The sequence below is a fragment of the Apodemus sylvaticus genome, chromosome 17 (genome assembly GCF_947179515.1).
Source record: "Apodemus sylvaticus chromosome 17, mApoSyl1.1, whole genome shotgun sequence".
In the NCBI taxonomy this organism is placed as follows: domain Eukaryota; kingdom Metazoa; phylum Chordata; class Mammalia; order Rodentia; family Muridae; genus Apodemus; species Apodemus sylvaticus.
Genome location: NC_067488.1, coordinates 3730567 through 3747614, shown reverse-complemented (window position 1 = coordinate 3747614; position 17048 = coordinate 3730567). Strand labels below are relative to the sequence as shown.

At 38.4% G+C, this 17048-nt stretch overlaps 1 protein-coding gene and 1 non-coding gene across 5 annotated transcripts in view; both read right to left on the bottom strand.

Annotated features, from left to right (window-relative positions):
• The window catches only part of Vps13b (vacuolar protein sorting 13 homolog B), a 564131-nt gene that overhangs the window by 104612 nt on the left and 442471 nt on the right, over nucleotides 1-17048 (bottom strand). The window lies entirely within an intron of this gene.
• On the bottom strand, nucleotides 9251-9357 carry LOC127668281 (U6 spliceosomal RNA). Its single transcript, XR_007974053.1, has one exon. It is a non-coding gene; the product is annotated as a U6 spliceosomal RNA (small nuclear RNA).

Below are 17048 nucleotides of genomic sequence, written 5' to 3'. Positions count from 1 at the left end.
CATGCCTGGGAATAGCAGGGTCCTTGGGAAGTGTCAGGCCCAGTTTTCTGAGGAACCGCCAGACTGATTTCCAGAGTGGTTGTACCAACTTGCATTCCCACCAGCAGTGGAGGAGTGTTCCTCTTTCTCCACATCCTCGCCAACACCTGCTGTTTCCTGAGTTTTTTTAATCTTAGCCATTCTGACTGGTGTGAGGTGAAATCTCAGGGTTGTTTTGATTTGCATTTCCCTAATGACTAATGATGTTGAACATTTCTTAAGGTGCTTCTCGGCCATTTGAAGTTCTTCAGGTGAAAATTCTTTGTTTAGCTCTGTACCCCATTTTTTTAATAGGGTTATTTGGTTCTCTGGAGTCTAACTTCTTGAGTTCTTTGAATAGATTGGATATTAGCCCTCTGTTGGATGTAGGGTTAGTGAAGATCCTTTCCCAATTAGTTGGTTGCTGTTTTGTCCGCTTGACCGTGTCCTTTGCCTTACAAAAACTGTAATTTTATGAGGTCCCATTTGTTGATTCTTGATCTTAGAGCATAAGCTATTGATGTTCTGTTCAGGAACTTTTCCCCTGTGCCCATGTGCTCAAGGCTCGTTCCCGGTTTCTTTTCTATTAGTTTCAGTGTGTCTGGTTTTATGTCGAGGTCCTTGATCCACTTGGAGTTGAGCTTAGTACAAGGAGATAAGAATGGATCAATTAATATTCTTCTGCATGCTGACCTCCAGTTGAACCAGCACCATTTGTTGAAAAGGCTATCTTTTTTCCTGGATGGTTTCAGCTCCTTTGTTGAAGATCAAGTGACCATAGCTGATAAAATTTTCTTTTGGGAAGGGAGGTTATGAGGGCAGAGGGTGATAGGGAAAGGAGCTGGATGGTTTCAGCTCCTTTGTTGAAGATCAAGTGACCATAGCTGATAAAATTTTCTTTTGGGAAGGGAGGTTATGAGGGCAGAGGGTGATATGAAGGGATAGGGACATGAGTGGGATTGGGGTAAATGATATGAAACTACCAAGGAATCGATAAAAAGTCAAAAAAAATGAAAGCTAAAAAATAGTATCTTGTTAAACAGTCATTCTGTCAAACTGTCTTCTAAACACTATGTAAATGTACACATTGTATTCATCCTTCATCATAGAGGTTTCTTAGTACAGTAACAGCAATTAATAAGACCCCCCCCCCCCCAAATCCTCATAACTGGCCAAAGTGCTGAGACTAGGTAATAGTGGAGTGCTCGGTCCAAAGGGACATCTACAGAAGCAGGAGGGGCCAAAGGATGGGGAGATGGTCACAGTACAGTTGTGGTCTCATCAGCTCAGCATGGCTACGGTTACCTAGACAACACTATACAGGATGGAGAAGGGCTTCAGCTCAGCCAGGGAACTATTGGCAGTTAATGGCTGCTAGTGTAAGAAGTGTCATTTTGTCAGAGGTGTAACCACTGCTAATTTGCTCACACTCCAGTAAACAATCCCATCCATGTTCACATAAACAACTATAATTAAACCCAGTGGATTTTACACAAAGTGAAGATAAGTGCAGGAGATATTCTTGGAAGAAGAAAGGTTTCAGCAGGAAAGGAAGGGATATGAAAGGGAAGGGTGACACAAAGTTCCCTACACACATATACGAAACTGGCAATGATTTTTCTTTAAATGAAAAAGGATGAGCAGGTGTATTTACCTTCATTACACTAAAACAGAAGCTAATATGTATTGTTAGTGTTTTAGAAATAATTTTATTCAGTGTTACAAGTACCAGATGAACAATTTATTGGTAGAAGAAAACTCTATAGATGGTCATCTTTATACCATCATTTCATTCTAACATCGAAACAGAAAAACCTCATGAATGTTCCTTGTGGGAAAACCCTGGTCCCGGGCAACTTCAGAGGCTCCTGTCTCATAATGCCATGTCAGGACTTCTTTTTCTAATTTTATCTTATTTTATATTTATATTTTTTCTCTCTTTTCACCCTACAGATCCTTTGGGTATATATTACAGCTCCCAATTTTGTGTTTTTTATGAGATCTCCGCATCTGTATCTGGGTCCTGTGCCTTTTCTTGAGCTCCTTTTCTTCTGTTTGCTTTGTCTTACTCTGATGTGTTAGCTTTTATTTTATCTTAGTATATTGTATTTTATTATTTACCTTTTAGAATCCAGTTTTCTTTTTCAACAGACCAAAATGAAAGACCAAAGTAGGGGTGGATCCAGATGGGAGGAAGGTGAGGAAGAAGTGGGAGGAGCAGAGGGATAGGAAACCATATCAGCATAAATAATGTGAGAAATAAATCTATTTTCAATAAAAGGGGAAAAATGCTGGTCCTGGCAAATAAACCACAGCTTTTGGGCAACTGAATGAGTATAAGCTAAACAGCTCTAATCTGCAAAATGAAGCTAATAAAACTAAATTGTTTTAAGCCAAAGTAAGGATTTTAACTTTATCTTAATGCCATTTGGAGGACATAGAAATTTAGTCCCTATGAAGGCTTTGATAGATGCCTCAGCGTGGGGAAATGGAGGGGGGTGAAGGGTAGGTGGGAATGGGTTGGGTAGAGGGGCAGATTTTTTGCAGGCAGGGGCTGGGAGGATAGGTTGGGGATTTTCTGGAGGGGAAGAAACCTGGAAAGGCATAACATTTGAAATGTAAATGAAGAATATATTCAATAAGAAAATTAAATAAAAAAGAAATGATGCAGTAAAATGTACATTTTTAAAAAATTATAGAAAATGAATTTAAGCAGTAAGTATGGAGGGAAGGCAACCATTAGGAGATTCAAGGTCAAGATGTTAGAGTCTGAGCCAGGCATGGCAGTGCACACCTGTAATCCCAGCACTTCAGAGGCAGAGGCAGGCGGATTTTTGAGTTCAAGGCCAGCCTGGTCTATAGAGTGAGTTCCAGGGCTACACAGAGAAACCCTGTCTCAAAGAATCAACAACAACAATAAAAAGATTAGAGTCTGGGTTAGCAGGGGAGACTCCTGAGACCTAACAATCAGTCCGGACTGCTCAGATACAAGGGTGACATCACATCAAGGTGGCCTGGGCAACTGTGAGGGTGCTGATTGCACCCACTGGTATGGGGCAGGTGATTTGCCTCTGGAGAGGATACTTGTGGTATTGTGGGTCAGAGGATGGGCAATCATGAGGTCTTCTCTGGAGGAACTGAAGTAGAAACACCAATAAGCCACTCTAGTAGAAACAGTGAGGAGCTGGATATCGCAGAGACTGCAAGGGGTATTAACTGTGTAGATGCACAACTTACTCCAGGGTCATCCTGCCTTACCCTTCCATCAGGGGCTTATGGAAGCATAGTGACTTGTGAGGTTTGGGTTATTTACTTGCAAGAGGGTGCTTTTAGTGATGAGTTAGGAATGTAGACTGGCTAAGAGTCTGAAATGGGGAGCTGACTGGAGAACAGAGAGGAATACATAGAAATCAGTCTTTAGACAGGAAGGGATACATCTCAGTTTAGATAGTGCCTGGGGAGGAGGGAAAGCAAGGGCTGTGTTGCAACTGAATCTCAATGTACAAGAGATAGGTTCAATGGGTGAGGTTTTAAAAGAAATCCATAGCTACTTCTTTCAGACACTTTTGCATGCCATGTTCTTAGCTGAATACTTTTTTTTAATTCGATATATTTTTTATTTACATTTCAAATGATTTCCCCTTTTCTAGCCCCCCCACTCCCCGAAAGTCCCGTAAGCCCCCTTCTCTCCCCCTGTCCTCCCACCCACCCCTTCCAACTTCCCCGTTCTGGTTTTGCTGAATACTGCTTCACTGAGTCTTTCCAGAACAAGTGGATATTAACCTAGAAAACTGGAATACCCAAAACATAATCTACATATCAAATGAGGTACAAGAAGAAAGGAAGAATGGCCCCTTAGCTGAATATTCTTAAGGACCTGCAGCTGCTTAGGGGCTTTTGTATAGCATACCCTGAGCAATGTCTTCAAATGATTCCATACAGCTGAAGTATAGCTCTTTTCTTTTTTTTAAACTGTTGTTCAATTTATTATCACAGCAGTTTTACAAACATAATTAAAAAACACACCAAATTGAAATAAGAATGAGGTCAGTGCCCCAGTATAATGTAGGGGCAACTGAGAAATATGAAGGTAGGTTGGGACTCTGGTATGCTATTGCATAGCATATTATATATTTTCTGTTAGGTAAAGTGTCTAGGTATGTCCTTGGGTAGGTCAGAACCATGCCCTGGGAAGGCTGAACTCAAGACCATTGGTCAGCTGTCCAGTCATTCTTACTTGGCAACATTTGTCAGTTTACTCATTAAGAACTATGAGGACAGTCCAATCCACACGGGCAAATGGGGCTTCATCAGTAAATGTGATGCCCTTGTCTTGGGCTTGCTTGCTATGACGCATATCATTAGGTAAATTATTTAATTTCATTAGACCAGAGCTTCCTCACTTATAAACCATGTAGTAGTTTAAAGTCTTTGAAGACTCACAGCAATGACTTTCTGCAACTGTTGGTTAGTGTCTACCTAGAAAGGGAAAAATAGTGGGATTGAGGAGTACGTATTTATTTTGCCCCAGGGTTTTATGAGCTTTTAAATAATGTATTTTGAACAAGTAATATATATTACATATTTATGTATATACATGTCTGGTTTAAGTGCTCTTTCTTTTTTTTTTTGAAAAGCATGTTCTTTTATTGAAAAAGAAAGGAAAAACATTTTATGATAAAATTGAAAATTTACATGGAAAATGTTTCTAATAATATAGAAGAGATATATACAAAAACATGTTAAATTTGACAATTTTCATGGAAAATTAAAGAATAAAGTGGTAGACATAAAAAACATTGCTAAATTAATTGAAAAAGGAAGTAGAAACATTTTATGATAGAATTGAAGATTTTCCAGGAGACTATTTCTGATAAAATTGTAGAAAAATATTTTTAAAAAGTTAAAATTGAAGATTATCATGGAAAATTTTATATAGATATAATAATGGTAGTCATAATAATATTACTAAGTTGGTTGAAAGTGGAATTATAAACATTTTCTGATAAAGTTGAAGATTTACATGGAAAATGTTTCTGATAAAATTGAAGAAATATACAGAAAAAAGATGTTAAAATTGAAGATTATCATGGAAAAGTATACAGATAAAATGGTAGGCATAAACATAATTCTAAGTTTATTGAAAGTGGAATTATAAACATTTTTCAGGTAAAACTGAAGATTTACATAGAAAACATTTCTGATAAAATTCAAGAAATATATAGAAAAACACGTTAAAATCGACTATTTCATGGAAAATTATACAGATAAAATGGTAGACATGAAAAACCTTTCTAAATTAATTGAAGGTGGTCTTAAATATATTTTGTGATAAAATCAGAGATTTACATGGAAAACATTTCTGATAAAATAGAAGAAATATATATATATATAAACATGTTAAAATTGAAGATTATCATGAATAATGATGCAGATAAAATTGTAGACATAAAAAATTACTAAATTAATTGAAAGAGGAATTAGAAACATTTCCTGATAAAATTGAAGATTTACATGAAAAATATTTGTTAGTCTTTGTCTTTTTATTGGGGAATTGAGTCCATTGATGTTAACATTAAGGAATAATGATTGTTGCTTCCTTTTATTTTTGATGTTATTTATGTTTGTGTGGGTATCTTCTTTTGGGTTTGTTGGAAGAAGATTACTTGCTTTTTGAGGGTATAGTTTCCCTCCTTGGGTTGGTGTTTTCCATCTATTATCCTTTGTAGGGCTGGATTTGTAGACAGATAGTGTATAAATTTGTTTTTTTTCATGGAATATCTTGGTTTCTCCATCTATGGTGATTGAGAGTTTTACTGGGTATAGTATTCTGGGTTGGCATTTGTGTTCTCTGAGGGTCTGTATGAGATCTGCCCAGGATCTTCTAGCTTTCATCATCTCCAGTGAGAAGTTTGGTGTAATTCTGATAGGTCTGCCTTTATAAGTTACTTGCCCTTTTTCCCTTACTGCTTTCAATATTCTTTCTTTGTTTAGTGCATTTGGTGTTTTGATTATTATGTGATGGGAGGACTTTCTGTTCTGGTCCAGTCTGGAGTTCTGTAGGCTTCTTGTATGTTCATGGGCATCTCTTTCTTTAGGTTAAGGAAGTTTTCTTCTATAATTTTGTTGAAGACATTTACTGGCCCTTTAAGTTGGAAATCTTCGCCCTCTTCTATACCTATAATCCTTAGGTTTGGTCTTCTTATTGTGTCCTGGATTTCCTGGATGTTTTGGGTTATGCATTTTGCATTTTCTTTGACTGTTGTGTCAATGTTTTCTATGGTATCTGAGATTCTTTCTTCTCTTATATTCTGTTGTTGATGCTATAACTATTGAATTCTTTCCAAGGTTTTCTATCTCCAGAGATGTCTCAATTTGTGATTTCTTTATTGTTTCTACTTCTACTTTTAGATCCTGATGGTTTTGTTCAGTTCCTTCACTTGATTGTTTGTGTTTTTCGGTAATTCTTTAAGGGATTTTTGTGTTTCCTCTTTACTGGCTTTTACTTGTTGACCCATGTTCTCTTGTATTTCTTTAAGGGGGTTATTTAAGTCCTTGAAGCCTTCTATCAGCATCATGAGATACGACTTCAAATCCAACTCTTGCTTTTCTGGTGTGTTGAGGTATCTGGGACTTGCTGTGGTGGGAGAAGTGGATTCTGTTGTTGCCAAGTAGTCTTGGTTTCTATTGGTTTGCCTTTCACCATCTGGTTGTCTCTGGTGCTGGTTGGTCTTGCTGTCTCTGGCTGGAGCTTCTCCCTCCTGTGGGCCTGTAAGCCTGTGTCTGTACTCCTGGGAGACCAACTCTTTTCTGGAAGGGTCTGTGCACAGAAGGCTGTGGAGCAGCCTGGCTCCCCAGTACAAATGGCTGGTATAGCTCTTTCTTAAAGTGAGACTGACATGGCTCTCCCTCCTGTACAACCCATGTCCCCAGTTAATGGACAGAATTTGCAGGGGAGGAGATAATAACCTCAGCTCTCATGCTGTATTAGTCTACACCACCTGTGTGCACCAGTTGTGTCATTTAGAGGTGTGCACGGGCCCATCTGTAAACAGCCCCACTTTCGGCTCACTCACTTCCTTTGTCTCTCAGTTAAAGCTGACATCCCCCAGCCAGCTTCTAGATAAGTAGTGACATAACAAAACTAACAATTGAACATGGTCACATTGTTCTTAGAGCGTCATATGGTAGCAATTAATTATTCCCAAGGAAGAGTTGGCTTTGTTTTGTGTGATCTATTTAAAATAACTTTAGTATGAGCTTTTAGGTTTGAAAGAGACCATGTGAATGATTTTTAGTTATATATCTATAACTAAAGATTTATTACTAATGCCTGTACTGAATAACTTGAAAGAAAGATGACTATTCCAAGAACGGTTGGTTGCCAAAAAATAGTTTAGAGAGCCTGACTATCTAGTACTGAGTCATGGGAAGTGGGAACAAGTCATCGGTTCCCTGGAAGACATTCCACATGGAGCACATGGTACATTTCAAATGACTGTCAAGATTATATTTTTATTACATTTTGTTTTCCTATTCACTATTCGACAGGACCTAAAAAATTAGCCAGCCATATATAATAAACTTCACTCTAAGCATATGTGGCCTTTGCATATGAATATATTTTATACTGTATATTTGCCAGTTGGTAAAAGCGCATCTATTTATGCATTTAAAATGTTATTTCACAATTTGTTTCCACTTGATGGCTAATTTGGGAAGATTTGCATGTGCGTTGGCCACTTAAAAATATTTTTGTTATAAAGAATATTCTGGCACGTAATTTGTTTTTATTACTTACTAGTGCTGCCAAGACTATTAGCAGTTACAACTCCCTGTCTGTCCTCATGATGATGACCAGCTCCCACTTCTTTGTGCAGTGGCTGCTAAAGTAAGGCAATTATCCCTTTGTGGGCTCAGTCCCAGTACAGCACCTAGGCCAAGGGGGCAAAAGGGACTGTCTTTCATGTATACCCATGTGGCCAGACAGAAGAGACTTAACAACTCAAGTCCATGCCTCTTGCCTCAATTGTCCGTTCCTTTGTGCTTGCACACTGGACTGCTTAGTGAGCATGAAGGCCTCTCAACTCCTCTTACTTTCCTTGCTCCTTTCAGCACACCAGTCTCTGAGGATGTCCAGACAACTGATGAACACAACAGAAGGAAAATGCAGTAAAGAAGACACTGGCCTTCAGTGCGTGTGTGCGTGTGTGCGTGTGTGCGTGTGTGCGTGGAGGTGCAGAGGTCAGAGTGCCGTGCTCGGGAGTCAGCTCTCTCCTAACTCAGGATTGTCCCGCCTCTGCTAAGGCACCTCTACTCACTAAGCCACCGTGCAGTTCCTATGTTTCTTATTATTAGCTTAGTAAGGAAAATATTTCCATTTTGCAGATAAGCTAATTGTGGCTGGTATAAGGGAACTTGCTCAGAGATGCACAGTGGCTATAAAAACTATGCTCTTTCATTATTTAAAGAGGAAACATCTTTTTTTTTTCATTTTTTAATTTTTTTATTTTCTTTTTTTATTCAATATATTCTTTTTTTATTCGATATATTTTTTATTTACATTTCAAATGATTTCCCCTTTCCTAGCCCCCCCCCCACTCCCCGAAAGTCCCGTAAGCCCCCTTCTCTCCCCATGTCCTCCCACCCACCCCTTCCCACTTCCCCGTTCTGGTTTTGCCGAATACTGCTTCACTGAGTCTTTCCAGAACAAGGGGCCACTCTTCCTTTCTTCTTGTACCTCATTTGATGTGTAGATTATGTTTTGGGTATTCCAGGTTTCTAGGTTAATATCCACTAATATTAATAGTGCATACCATGATTCACCTTTTGAGTCTGGGTTACCTCACTTAGTATGATGTTCTCTAGCTCCATCCATTTGCCTAAGAATCTCATGAATTCATTGTTTCTAATGGCTGAATAGTACTCCATTGTGTAGATATACCACATTTTTTGCATCCACTCTTCTGTTGAGGGATACCTGGGTTCTTTCCAGCATCTGGCAATTATAAATAGAGCTGCTATGAACATAGTAGAGCATGTATCCTTATTACATGGTAGGGAATCCTCTGGGTATATGCCCAGGAGTGGTATAGCAGGATCTTCTGGAAGTGAGGTGCCCAGTTTTCGGAAGAACCACCAGACTGATTTCCAGAGTGGTCGTACCAATTTGCAACCCCACCAGCAGTGGAGGAGTGTTCCTCTTTCTCCGCACCCTCTCCAACACCTGCTGAAAAATATGGAACGCTTCACGAATTTGCGTGTCATCCTTGCGCAGGGGCCATGCTAATCTTCTCTGTATCGTTCCAATTTTAGTATATGTGCTGCCGAAGCGAGCACAAGAGGAAACATCTTATATGTCACTTGCCATGTACAGTCCTTTTTGTTCTTGAGAATTTCACCATACATATCTGTTTGGATCACATCGAACCCCAGTCTCCATTACCATGCCCCCAGAATCATGTGCGTTCTTTCTCTTGAATCCACCGTGCACACTCAGCACCTGGTGCAGTCTGTTTGTGTGTGACTATAGGACCATCTGTGTGACTATAGGACCATTTATTGGAGCATTTACCTTTCATAAGCTACATCTGTGAAGAAAACTGGCTCTCCCTCCCTGAACAGCCATCAATTATGAAGAGCTTCTCAGCTAAGGATGAGATTTCATGAACCCTCCCTGCCCATGATGTGTGTTTGCCCTTGCACAGGTCTTGTGCATGAAGTCACAGCCACTGTGTGTTCTTATGCACTTTCTACTTTCCAAAAATTAGATTCTTTGGGAGCAAAATGAATGTACAATACATATTCAACTCAGTAATTTGCCCCAGGCTTCTAAACTTTACTCAGGCAGTTTTAATTCAAAGTATTCTTTCAACACTTTGAATGTATTCTCATGCTTCTTAGCTCTATGGTATTTGATAAGAAATCAGATGTTAATCTTAATGACTGTCTATATATGGAATGAGGTGCTTTTCTGGTTGCTTCTAGGATATTTTGTCTATAAGGCTATATCTAAGCACATTCACTGGGAGTTCAACAAGCCTCTTAGATACATACTGGCTTGTGTCAATCAGTCTTCATATATTCAGATATATTCTCTTCCCTTTTCTCTCTTGTCCTGGACTCCTACTCTGCACAGGATGGTTTGCCTCAGGTGTCTGATCCGTTCTTTCTCTTCACCCCATGTTACGCAGACTCTATATTCTTGGTCAACACATCTCCAGTCATTAAGTCTTTTCAAGCCAGTTGAAGTCTGCCATGCAGCCCCTTCTACTAAATATATTTAGTAATTATATTTTCAAATTCAAGAATTTCTATTTGTCCTAATTTTTCACAAGTTAAGCATATCCACTATGAAACCCTAAAATACTCTGCAATTGAGAACCGTTTAAGGACTGAAGTATTAGCAGAGTAGAAAACCTTACAAGTAATTCTGTAGTAGATGCAGTCAGAGTATAGGGCACACACAGAACACAGTTAGTAAATGTATTGTGGTAAGTTACCTCCAGGCCACAGGTATAGAGCATATATAAAATACACATGAATTCTATATTTAAGTTTGGGTAACATTTCCAACTTCATTTACATTCAAATAATATACGGCCCCCAAAATCTGAAATCCTTATCCTAAACATTTCTACTAGAAATGCTCTAGCTGGGCAGTGGTGGCGCATGGCTTTAATCTCAGCACTTGGGAGGTAGAGGCAGGTGTATTTCTGAGTTTGAGGCCAGCCTGGTCTACAGAGTGACAGAGTGAGTTCCAAGATAGCCAGGGAAAGGGCTACACCGAGAAACTCTGTCTCGAAAAAGTAAAAAACAAAAAAACAACAAAAAAAGAAATGTTCTATTTATATTTCCCTTTCTGAGTATTACCTATTTGGTGAGTCATCATTGTTACATCTCCTTTTATTTTTTTTTACACACATGTTTCTTGCACACATTTAAAGGAGATGGCTTGTATCTGACTAATGGGGTGGGGACAGAGCTCAGTGAGAGTGCGAGGGCCTCCCATGGTCCTAGCCTGTGTGGAAGCACGGGTGGTACTGTTGTTTATCAGCTAGACCCAGGAGATAAGCAGTCTGGTCTCCTCTCCACCCTGCCTACCAATGCCAATCCTGCCCCAAGTGTTTGTCAAGGGTCCTCAGAGACCATCTCTGCTGACTGTTTTCACTGCCAGTCTGTGGACACACTTCCTTATCTCTGCATTTCTCATGAGTTTTTAAGGAAAGCTTGTCATTTTAATGTTTTAAATAGTAATAAACAATACCAACTGTGAGAATGAGATCTGGCCTTTCCACATGGCCTTCTGTCATTCCTACTGTATTAGTGTTTGCTGGTAGTTATGAACTAGACTTGTGAGGTTTGCAGTCTCTACAAGGATTTGGATGATTTTGTCCCTGTAAAGTTTCACACAGGGTGACCTTGGACCTCAGTATGATGCTAGAAAGCTGCTGAATTTTCAAACTGTTGAGCATGGTCCTTAGGTCACTGGATGCCTTCAGAAGGATAAGATTGTTATGAAAGCTTATCCTGGCCTTCAGTGTCTCTTGAATTTCTGTATTCAGATGTGATCACCTGAACCCCCACCATACCTGAATAAAAGCCTCCAAAACTGTGATCTGAGTAAAAACTGTTATTTCTATAAATGATCTGCCTGTTATTTTGTTTCAATGGAAATCTTACTAATACAAATGGGTAGCCATTAGAGTCTCTGCTTGGTTAGCTCAGTACTTACTTCATGATTAAGAAGACATTTCCTGAAAGACTGAGTACCAATAAGCTTCTAATTGTTTGTTAAAGGCTCCTTGAACCTGCTTGGCATACCATCTATTTCGCCTTAGCCTCCACGTCCTTAGACAGAACCTCATGGGTACCAGCTAGAGTGTGGGTCCTTGTCAAGTGCTCCTGATTGTACACTGTCCTGAGTGTGAGCAGACCTATGCAAGAGGAACAGCGCTCTTACTAACCAGAATTTTCTCTTACAGTTTCTGATGAGTTTACTGTTTATTCTGCCTTTCACTGATTAAAGTAAATTCAAAATTAACCAGTTATCTCTAGTTGTTTTAATGCATATCCCCAGGGGTGGGTGGAGTTGCTTTATGTACCAGGAAGTTTCTAGTACCTTTGGTAGAGTATCTGTTGTCAAACTCTTACTTTGATAACAACTACTGTTTTTACTGCATTAAAATATAGAAGTGTAAAAACTGCATCTATGACAGCATGAAGGTGGTGGTAAGACCAAATCTGTCCCTAACAGAGAACACTAGGAAGACAAGACAAGCAGAGAAACAATGGCTGAGGAGAGAAAGCAGACAGGTGACAGACTGAGGCTGAGATCTGAGCGGACGATGACTGTCCCAGTGACCTAGAGATGAGGATTTTATAGAAACACAATGAGCACTCAGCAGCAGAAATGTTGAAAGGTTATTAAGTTAAAACGAGCTTTGCTCCTACTATTCAATGATAGGCATTTGTAGTCATAAATGTGTTTGGGCTTACTTGTCTTTTTGAAAATAAAGACTATTTCTTACATGCACTTATTTATAATGCAGAGGAGACATAGTAATCACATAGAATAATGAAAATTGAGCGTAGTTTTTAATAGGTAATAAGAATGTATTTTGACCACAAAATCCGCTTATTTTATGTTTCTACTTCATTGTAAATATCTACCATTCAGTGAGGTGAAATGTAAACGTCTTTACTGTCTAACGCTGCTGCTTATTTATTTTTTAACATGTATCTGCCTTTTAGTCTTTTTTTTTTTAAGAAGGAAAAGCTTTTATACATCGTCAGCTAATGGAAGTCACATGGGTATGGATATGGAAAAACACACACACACACACACACACACACACCCTTATAATATTGGAACCAGTTGAGAAACCACAAGTATTCAAATGCAGGAAATCATGATTTTATAACATTTTAATATGATCTACTCTTGGGAAACAAAGTTAAGCAAACTCTGTTTCTGCACAGGAAGCATTCCGGCATGCAGTAGTGCTGTGCCTTGGTGTGGGCACAGCTGCAGTCTTCACCTGTAATGCCCCACTGGTATTGTGGCTTATGCACTGCATCAAGACTCCCTTCCTGTCCGGAAAACCTCTAAGTACAAACAAAACTCTAAGTCCAGATTTTATTTTCCCTTGGTATCAGAATATGGTAATTTAAGAGCCCTGAGAAATACTTTTTAGTGTTTAAAAGGAAATGTGTAACATTCTTTTATTAGGATCTCTGTTTGGGTTGGTTTTTCAGAAAACCTAACCTATGACCCAGTTATCTTATCAATTTATCAAGCTACCAGGTTTCAAGCAAAAGCAGGTGTATAATATAACATTGTTCAAGATCACATTCTTCCCATAAGAAGAGTGATACTGATATATTTAAAACTTCAGGGGAAAATTAATGTAAACACAGACAACTTCACTAAAATAGTAAAAAATTAAAATTAATGTAAACCCTAAATTCATAATATATTTTAATCTTATCTCTAAATATCCAAGAAATTCATTCTAAATGGTCTACTGTTTTCAGCGTGTTAAAGCCCAACAATTAGCTCATTAACTTTCAGTAGGATAAACACACTTGACACTTCTTGATAAAAGTAGCTATTAACATATGTCTCATCACACACACATAAGTGTGTATAATAGTAATAAATGAATTATAATATAGTTTTGTTACCCTATAGATTATTCTTAATTTATTAGTATTAATGAATTGCTTCCATGACAAGAGAAAGTTGGGGACCAGAGAAAGGAAAGCCTCCACACAGTTCTTGACTTTAGGAAACTTGGAATTGTAATAAAAATTTAGTCAATACCTTGGATTGCCATGAAAGATTTGAAATGGTTTTTAAAAAATGTACTTATTCTCATGATGTACAAATTTCATAGCTTTCTGGTAATCCTGAGATTGTCTTCATAGTCTGAATTAACACAGCATAAGCACCAGTATAAGAGATGGTGCCAACAGTGTACCAGTGTTTTATAGAGATGCTGAGAAACAGGCACGATAACCTTGAGATCAGTGATTCTGAAGGGAAGATACACTACTTGTAGATAGCAGGAAGGAGAAAGAAGAATTACAAAACTGCATATGCAGGACACACACATGGCTGCATAATCTCCCACTTATATGGGGCAGAGACACACTCTAACAGGTAATAAGCTTGGCTGACCTCAGGCTCTTCTGGGTAAACATCCTAGGAGACTCATCAAAATGAACTTGTCTGTAAATTTCAAAGGAATTAGCCCCAGTTCTGGGCCTTTCTGCAGAGCGGTTTCCTGCTTTTACACCGCACAGGCCTTTACATGCATCAGCTGATCTCCTCAGTGCTCCCCAATCTTCCCTCTGTTCAGTGCTCTTTACACTTCCTAGAAAAGCAGAGCCCCAAACCTTTAACCACTCAAGTTGAAAGGCACTTCTTTTTTAGAGATAAGATTAAAACATATTATGAATTTCAAAATCAGATACACAGATTTCCTTCTGCACTTAATAAAAAACATCTCAAGTTGTGCCCATGGAAGGAACTTTTCAGGGACTCTGGGACACAGTGTATCTTTGAGGTGCAGATGAGCATCAATTCCAGGTACTGTGTATTAATTTCTTACCAGAAACACCACAGTTCTCATTGGCTTTACCCTGCTTATACACAAGTCTTTATAGATCCATAGAAATTGGTGACAGACTATAATGAATGCACAGACAAAGTTTTAGTTTGGCCATCACTTCTGGGAAATAGACTTAATAAATTAAGACAAGTCTCTTTCAAATACCATGGAGGGATGGTGTTCACTCGCTGAGCACTGCCTCGGGTAATGGAGAGCAAAAACAAACAGCATAGAACCTCTCTCCTCAAGAAGGCAAAGCGAAGGAGTGAATCGTCCGTCATGAATAGACCCAGGGTAATATTAATCTTCTCAAGAAGGACAAATTTCCTATTCTAGTTGGAGATACAGAATGTCATACAAGGCCTTCTGTAAAAAGTCTAGTAATGAACACACACACAAAACATAAATTCAAAGATACATGATATGCCTTGACTATCCATAGGGCTCATAAGGCCTCCTTTACCTTAAAAGATTTCATTATGAATACAAAATACCACTTTAAATATGACATTACATTTCAAACATCCACAAATCAAATTAGCAAGAATAACAATGTAATTGGGACATACCAATGTGAACTACCTTTGGAAATTATGGATTAAATATATGTAAGTTTAAACTCAAAAGATTAATAAATATAAATTTGTCATTATATATATTAAATTTTGTTCACAAAATATAAAATTTCTTAGAATTTTAAAGTATTTCTTCAAATATAACTAAATAAAGAGAATAAAAGTATTTATTCTATCAAGAAAATCATATTCATAAGTGGCTACCTAAACATTATAGCCAAGTGGAATGCAAAAGTACTCATGTATATATACAACAACACACACACAGACACACACAAAGAGGAAAAAAAAACCCTCAGGAATGTCTTTGACAATGATCACTATTCTCTCCTTATTTCTTGTCATATTAAATTTGCTTAAAATAATAACCTTGCAGAAGTTAGGTGCCAATCAGTTTTAACCTGCAAAGAGCAGCCAAAAATATGGAAGCCTGCCTGCTGACTTCCCAGCTGACCATATCAGAGCACAACTCTGTTCACTTAGCTCATTTTCAGGCTCTAGATAGCTAAGAGAACAAAGAATGTTCTCATAGCTAGCTAATTCTAATTCTTTATATACATATAAATATAAAAATCCTTTATATTTATATAAATATATATTATTTTCTATATTCTTTGTTTATAATCCAAAAGCTTTCCCCTTTCCCAGTTCCCCCCCACCCCCCCGCCATATGTCCCATAAGTCCTCTTCTCTCCATCCATTCTCCTATCTTTCCCCCTCCCTTTTCTCTGTCCTGGTACTCCCCTCCAATGCTGGATCAAGCCTTTCCAGGATTAGGGCCCTCTTCTTCCTAATTCATGGGAATCATTTGATATGCTAATTGTATCTTCAGTATTCAGAGCTTCAGGGCTAATTAATATCCACTTCTCAATGATTGCATTCCATGTGTATTCTTTTGTGATTGCATTACCTCGCTTAGGATATTTTCCAGTTCCATTTATTTGCCTAAAAAATTCATGAGTTCATTGTTTTTAATTTCTGAATAGTACTCCATTGTGCATATATACCACATTTTCTGTATCCATTCCTCCATTGAGGGATACCTAGGTTCTTTCTAGCTTCTGGCTATTATAAATAGGGCTGCTATGAACATAGTGGAACATGTGTCCTAATTGCATGCTGGGGAATCCTCTGGGTATATGCCCAGGAGAGGTATAGCAGGGTCCTCCAGAAGTGTCATGTCCAGTTTTCTTAGGAACCTCCAGACTGATTTCCATAGTGGTTGTACCATCTTATAATCCCACCAGCAGTGAAGGAGTGTTCCTCTTTCTCCACATTCTCGCCAACACCTGCTGTCTCCTGAGTTTTTAACCCTACCCATTCTGACTGGTGTGAGGTGAAATCTCAGGGTTGTTTTGATTTGCATTTCCCTAATGGCTAATGATGTTGAGCATTTCTTAGGGTGCTTCTCGGCCATCCGAATTTCTTCAGGTGAAAGTTCTTTGTTTAGCTCTGTACTCCATTTTTTAATAGGGTTATTTGGTTCTCTGGAGTCTAACTTCTTGAGTTCTTTGAATAGATTGGATATTAGCCCTCTGTTGGATGTAGGGTTAGTGAAGATCCTTTCCCAATTTGTTGGTTGCTGTTTTGTCCACTTGACAGTGTCCTTTGCCTTACAAAAACTGTAATTTTATGAGGTTCCATTTGTCGATTCTTGATCTTAGAGCATAAGCTATTGGTGTTATGTTCAGAAACTTTTCCCCTGTGCCCATGTGCTCAAGGCTCTTCCCCGGTTTCTTTTCTATTAGTTTCAGTGTGTCTGGTTTTATGTCGAGGTCCTTGATTCACTTAGTACAAGGAGATAAGAATGGATCAATTCATATTCTTCTGCATGCTGACC